Here is a 6,194-nt window from a genome sequence, read left to right as displayed (position 1 = left end):
CGCAGCGTGGTCTAGGAACCACTATACCTTGATGCTTGAATTTGCATATTGTGTTCGCAACGCAGGTTTTACTCACATCCAATGCAGCTGCAATTTCTCTATGAGACCTATTGCATCAGTACATACCAATTATTTCACGGCCACGGGCACAAATTTTTGCCCATTATCACGTAGCTTGCGATTCAAACAGCCTGTTTATTATCAAGCGTAACGAAAACAGGTTTGGACTTGCACAACGCTGCTACTCGAGATATGTCTTTCTGCGCCATCTATTGACACACATTTCAACTAATGACTGATAAAATTTGTTCACTCCAGCGCAGTTGCTGAGGAAGATATTGTTATCTGAAGACCTCTAAGTTCTCGCTGTATTTTTTTATTATTTTGCGAATTTTAGAAAAAAAATAAAACAAGATATTTTTTTTTAATTTTGTTTTGCGCAAAAACCTTCGTTCATGTCCCACAATACTGGAAAATATTCAGTACTGTCAGAACAACGTCGGTTACGTGTATACACATTCATCTGTACTTCAAAATGCTGGAATTTTCAGTTAAGGAATTTGATTTTCCACTTTCATATCTCAAGAACTACAAGACGTACACCAATATTTTTTCGGCAATATATGCTTGACACACTATATTACTTTCATACAATTTCACTCCATATTTGTACCAAAAATTTTCGGTCAGGATTCATTTATATGAAAAAAAGTTGGTGGTCTTAAACTTTTGGTAGGTACTGTACTTCTGTTTTTTGTGTTGTTTTGTATTTTTTTATATTCATTTTTGACAATTTCAGTTTAAAATGGCATCTGAAATATTTTTAATAAATGCATAAACATTGTTTACTTCCATCTTGTCCTCCATAAAAATATTTGATGTATATGAGGCTACCACACCGGATCAAATCTGTGAATTTTCTTACCTCTGTTTGATCGTCGATATCTTTGACTGAAAAGTATTTTTTGTGCATTCAACGTAAACAAAATTATAGTTTACGATGCAGCAGAACCTCACAATTTCACCTATTGATTGACCAACCAAAATTTAGGGTAGTATGACAAGTCTAACCCTTATCACATTCAACTATGGCGACTGAAATCTACAGAAGAGAACACCGCCTGTGTTCAAGCCATGCATTTCCAACATATATTGCCTCCCTTTAAAGTTCAGAGCTACCTAATATATAACCTGCAAATATATTCAGATTAGCGTACCTCTGAAAAATGTGCAGGGCTCAAGTCCCCCTCCCCTGTAACACCACATATAAATCAGCGGAGGAGACCTTCCATGCGCCTCCTTCTGAAAATAAAGGAATGAAATATTTCCTGTCAACTGTCAATGAAATTGAGGCATTGCTTTTTGTTTGATATTTCTCAAGTTAAGACGCAAAGACTTATGCAGACCATTTGAATGATACCTTTGAGAATTATTTTGTGGTTCCGAATTATCTCATAATAACTATTTTGAATAAGTTATGATTAAAAATATTGGTGAAAATGGCAAGAGGAAAAATATCCCATATCAACTGTAATCACCATTATCAACAAGTGTAATTTCTTTCATTTGCTGTGAAGCTTCGGAAAATCATTTTGTTTATGAAAAAATGAATCAGCTATTTTAGTTAAATTATTGTTCTTCCAGACTTCATATCACAAATAAAGTAGAGCTAAACACATTGGATTGGACCATTTCATGAAATTTATCAATTCATTCTTAACTGATTCCATCTTTAGTGGGGAACAAGTCTTTTAAACGTCTGTATTATTTTTTCCATCAGTCCTTGTAACAGGTAAATTTCTGGTGTAAAAAAGAGCAAAAAGAAAATGAAATTTACAGCATTTGATTAGTGCTCTCTCTTGGATACATAACACTGTTCTTCAAAGTTTTTATTTCTTATATGAAAATGAGATTTTCTGACGGAATTTCGTATGGGAAATTCAAATCCGTAATTAGAATTTCGCTATCAGACACAGTTCTTTTAAGTTATAAGGAAATTAAAAGTCTCATTTTTCTCAGATTCAACGTTCGTGATAAATGCAGGGAATTGTCAGATGGGCATCTGGCAACATGTGCTTCTGTTTCTGATGTTGGCAGTTCTGTTACTAAGCTACATGATGTACCTGCAAGTTATTTTCAAAACACTAAGCGTTGTGTTTGCAGCTTTTGTTGAAGTTAATATACGTACTTTGCCTGTCGAAATTAACCAGGTAGTTTCTGCTACATCTGTGGAGAGTTGGCCTTTGCAAGGCAGGAGAAGAGGATTCGATGTATCATGAAGAAATACTACAAACATTACCTTGGAATCGACCAATATAATATCTACCCCAGCAGAAACACAAACGTTACTAAATTTAGGCAAACGGGCCTATTTTGAAACTGAGCACCTACTGACAGATCGCAACAACGATAGTGGTTTTATGAACGTTCATACGTTCTTCTGATGTCACAAAGAAACCTGTGAGATATTAGAAGCTAACTAACGAACTCTAGCATCTTAAGCCCAAAGACTTATGGCTGCAGCAACACAAGCCTTCCATCTGTCTCTATCCTAGGCAAGATCTATCCAATATATTCCATCCTTACCGATGTCCTTTAGGTCCAGTCATATAGAAGAAATCCATAGAATAAGATGAGCATAAGTGGAAGATAATTGGCGAGTTTAAGTTAGTTGCAATGATATTGGGAATGCAACATGGCTACACAAAGTATACCTGCTTCCTCTGCAACTGGTATACACGTGACAGAAGAACCACTGCACAAAAAAGAATTGGTCTCAACGAAATTGACAAGTGGGAGAAAAATTATACAGCGTGTGATGTTCCTCTTCCCCGTCTTCACACCAAGCTAGGCCTTACGAAACAATTTGTAAATGCTATGGACACAACTGGAAGAAGATTTAAGGGTATTTCAAACAAATTGCCTCGTCTATCACCAGGAAAGGGAAAGGAAGGTACTTTGTGGTACCTCAAATTAGAGAACTTCAGGAAATCCAGAGTTTCAAGCATGTCTAACAGACAAAGGAAAAATATCATGGATATAATGTTATATGCAATAACTTTTATTATATTTTTTAAAATAAGTATTATATAACAATTCTGTGTGCAAATATTACTTCACATATAACATTTATAACTTTTAAACATAATATACTAGGTTTCAAGAAATGATGATTAAATTATTCCATGAGTTCACTCAGTATTCGCCTTAAAATTGAAATCACGATTAGAGTCATTCGGGGTGAAGTCGGCATATTAAGGACAAAATGCAGTAGTATTTGCTTATATAGATAATTATTTGAAAATGAAAATGCATGGTACAAACTTTGAACCTTCTGCAGCAAACGCAATATAAATTTATGTGTATGTGTAAAATAATAAAATTGTAGGAAAAAAATATAAAGAAGTAGATGCATTACAGGCTTCACCCCAGCAAACGGGGTGAAGTCGGTAGGTGGGCGGGGTGAAGTCGGTAGTACATGTTTATCAATAATCATATTTGTACCATCACATATTCTTCAAGCAACACCATCAGAACATCATCAGGCATCTAATATATCATCACCATCACATCATCAGACGATCATCACCACATCATCACAAGTCATTCCATCATAACTTCTCAACATTTTCCACACACAAAGTACATGGGTGAACCAAGTGCACTTTTATTAATAGTCATACTTTATTCTACCCTGTATAGATCCTATCACCACATATTTAAAAACTACTATTGACCCTATCACTGGGCCTACATTATCATTATGCATATCTATCATCACGTCATCATATGCATCGGCTACGTCATAACTGCTCAATATTTTCACAACACATTTTCTGTTCAACATTTTCCGCACACAAACTGCAATTTATGAAAAGCGCCGACACAGTATTCATGATACCATTTTGCACAACGTTGACATTGTATCCACTCCAAGAATTTGCTGCACGTCTCGTTGCTGCATGACCGTCCACAAAAACCGCAAATATTTCCTGTATCAGCTGAATCTACAGTGTTTGCCGACCTGTCGTCAGTACTTGCCGATGCACACCGAAGAGACGTAGGTGTGGGCTTAGACCTGCCTCTTCGCCCTGACAGCTTGAAAATGTGATCGGGAGAGGTCAGTATTTCAGTTCCCTGTCTGGTTGTTGTTACTTTCTGCTGGGACGCTCTCTTTGCGGGTGAAGGTAGAATCTCCCTCACTCCAGTCGTGACATCCGAATTCTGTCTTGGCTGTTCAGAGTCCGTTCTCCTTGTTTCTTCATTACGCGCCTCAGATAAAGAGACGTCAATAATTTTGTCATCGCTTATCGCCAGCCTGTTCAGTGGAAATATACCAGTAGCTGCAAGCTCTATATTTTCCATGTGCAAGGAAGTACCGACTTCACCCCACACAATAGTGCCGGCTTCACCCCATATAGTGTAGTTCTTCGTTTTGTACCAACTTACTATCAGTTTAGCAAGCTACACGGTACTTACTTTCTACACTATACACACAAACCTTACCTTATCATTTGTAATAATACGCAAACCAGAATAGTTAACGAAACACATTCTACGCCTTAGGTTATCGAGTTGGAAATTTATAAGCGAGGTGACAAAGAGCGCGAATGAGACACCTTCAAAACAAGAAAGCCTCGTGGTTTGCTTGCTGTGCGTTCTTCGTTCCTCGTTTCCTCTCTGGCTGACAGAGTATGACTAACTGGTGCCAAAACAAGAGTTCGTTCAGTCCCTCAATACACTGTGATGTTGCTAGTTCTCCATACGCTTCGCGTTACCGACTTCACCCCGAATGACTCTACTCGTAAACTATCCCTAACAGAGAAAATCTAAATATAGATTTCAAATCAACGCATTTTTTTTTCTTGTAGAACAGTGTAATCAGTAATAGCCATATCAAGAATGTAGTAGCCGCGGTAGCTCAGTCGTTAGTCGACCACCGTGGCGGAGTGGTTAGCACAGCGTCCTGCGACGTCCAGATCGAATCCTGGATAAGACATGGATGTTTATGTTTGTGCTAATGAGAAAAACTGTGAATAAGTGAAAAACTATTTCTTAGGGGTATTCCCTTATTTAAAAACAAAAGTCGTTAGGCGTCTGACTACCATGCGGCCCGGGTTAGATTCCCGGCTGGGGAGAACCTGAATGTTTTCCTCCTGTTCAAGATCTTCCGCTGCCCACCCACAGTCCAATAAAGTGGGTACCTGGCGGAAATTCTGGGGGTTAAAGGCGGGCAGGGACTTGGTGATGATCACATCAGCACCTCATTCATGGCGTGTTTCAAAGCGCAGAGGGGCTATTTACTTTTTTTTATATCAATAATGTATTTCACCAAGATGGCAACATTCAATATGGCAGATTATGACTAATCATTTAGCGTGATTTCGGTTATCCGATTTTCATGTTTTTTTTGTTTTTTTTTAAAAAATACAATATAAGAAGATTTTAAATTATATTTGCTATATTTTTATATTAACGTTCCTAACAGATCTGAATCATTAGTTATGGTTATTTATTATCGTTGTGGTATTGTACTATATTTTACTGAAACTTGACCTTTACGGTGAAATAAATAACTTCTTCTTCTTTTTAAAGAGCAACGAAATTTAACACCATCAATTCGAAATACGATATGTGAAAACATTTTTCCCAAAAATCCACATTTATGCAAACTAAATTATATTGGAAGTCCCAAATGGTGTTGCCTTAACGCAGTTACCTTGTAATCAAGAGGTCCTAGTTCCATTCCGGGTCAAGTCACATTCACAATAGTTTGAATGCAACTTCAATCTATAACTTCACTCCCGATCAGCCTATAAATAATGTCTCTGAGGATAAAGTGGACTTACACTTTGAATTCGGAAATAAAATCTATAATTGACGATGTACACTGAAACACACGCTTTTAATGATGGGATGGTGCCACTTTTCACACTATCTACACATAATAATATTATAAATTATTTCAAATGGATATTCGAAAAATATATTTCTTTCTTACAAGATGGCGCGAGTTTCACCAATTATAATATCTATTTTTATAAATTCGAACTCCCGTCTGGAGCACTGAAGGTAAAGTTTCCCACATGTTCAAGTGCCCTGAATGCACTAAAATTCAGTTTAGTTCATCGTCTGAGGAAGACCCTGATACAAGGTTGAAATGTTACTTGTTAAGTGTTTTTCTTTTTAATAAA

This window comes from Lepisma saccharinum, chromosome 24 (assembly GCF_977018435.1).
Source record: "Lepisma saccharinum chromosome 24, izLepSacc3.1, whole genome shotgun sequence".
Taxonomy (NCBI): domain Eukaryota; kingdom Metazoa; phylum Arthropoda; class Insecta; order Zygentoma; family Lepismatidae; genus Lepisma; species Lepisma saccharinum.
This window is presented reverse-complemented; position numbering follows the sequence as displayed.